This window comes from Sinocyclocheilus anshuiensis, unplaced genomic scaffold (genome assembly GCF_001515605.1).
Source record: "Sinocyclocheilus anshuiensis isolate Anshui unplaced genomic scaffold, SAMN03320099.WGS_v1.1 scaffold461, whole genome shotgun sequence".
Classification (NCBI taxonomy): domain Eukaryota; kingdom Metazoa; phylum Chordata; class Actinopteri; order Cypriniformes; family Cyprinidae; genus Sinocyclocheilus; species Sinocyclocheilus anshuiensis.
Window position 1 is genome coordinate 277,578 of NW_015541005.1, and position 1,286 is coordinate 278,863.

General features: G+C 47.4%; 1 protein-coding gene across 1 annotated transcript in view; it reads right to left on the reverse strand.

The window, feature by feature from the left end:
* Window positions 1–1,286, reverse strand: part of LOC107690236 (voltage-dependent T-type calcium channel subunit alpha-1I-like) — a 124,831-nt gene that overhangs the window by 77,785 nt on the left and 45,760 nt on the right. The window lies entirely within an intron of this gene.

Consider the following 1,286-nt stretch of genomic DNA (forward strand, 5'->3'; position numbering starts at 1 on the left):
CAGCTTATAGATGGAATGGTGCATCTCAAAACCAATATGTTTGAGAGTCACCAACTCGATCTAAGGCATAAAGCTGGATTGGCTAGGAGTAAATCTCTAGCTGATGGGGGAGGGCAAACATCCTGCTCTCAAACGAGAGGGGAGCTCGACCTACCGCATGTTCCAATGCTGGAACAGCTAGCAATAATTTACTTAGACATAGGAGACTGTAATGCAGGAAAATTCCTACCTAACCTCGGCCAGGTGGAGTGCTGGTGGTTATAGGGGAATTAGGAAGGGGAAGAAAAGGGCAGATGTAAAACCCCCCAGCCTGATATGCTTGGAGCATCACCATCACGTGCAATGAAGCGCCAGCCCGACCTGCTGCGGCTGCGTATGCCCTGACAACAACGAACACATCCTCTAAACGTTCTGCTAGTGCTCGCCATAATAATAGGGTAGAGATCGCTCTTACCACGTTCAAATGCACGCTTCAAACAAAACAGTCAGTGAAGACGAAAAAGAGAATGACATGTTCTCCCGGCGCCTATTTATACTAATAGTCGCACCGGTAGTGACGTCATGGGCTGTCGCCGGCCAACGTGTTGTTGGTGTTTTTTCAATGTATGCTTCAGACACGGGTCACGATGAGGCGTTCCCCATAGAGACCCCTAGAGGACGCAGTTCAAAGTTCCCTTGAAAGGGAATTTCAGCTGATACACTTCCTGGGAATCAAACCCATGACCCTGCCGTTGCTAGCGCCACGCTCTTCTCTTAGAGCAACAGGAACCTTTAAATGCATTTGTGTGTGCAGACCAAGCGCATTGACACTTGTTCGATTGACTGTTGTGTGTGATTACAAACACACACACATACACACACACACACACACACACACACACACACACACACACGGACTCTCTGACCACTGCCTGGTTCATCTTATACCGACTTACAGGCATAAACTTAAATCTGCTAAACCTGTAGTAAAGTCTGTAAAGAGATGGACCAACGAAACAGAGCAGGCATTGCAAGCCTGTTTCGACTGCACTGATTGGAGGGATTGGAGTGTTGCCACCAACGACTTGGACGAGCTCACGGAATCTGTAACATCATATATCAGTTTCTGTGATTTCTGTGAAATCCCTACCAGGACTCGTTTAACATTCAACAATGATAAGCCATGGTTTACAGCAAAACTTCGGCATCTTCGTCAGGCCAAAGAGGACACCTACAAAAGGGGGGACAGAGTCTTGTACAATCAGGCCAGAAACACACTGAATAAGGAGATTAGAGTGGCCAAGAGG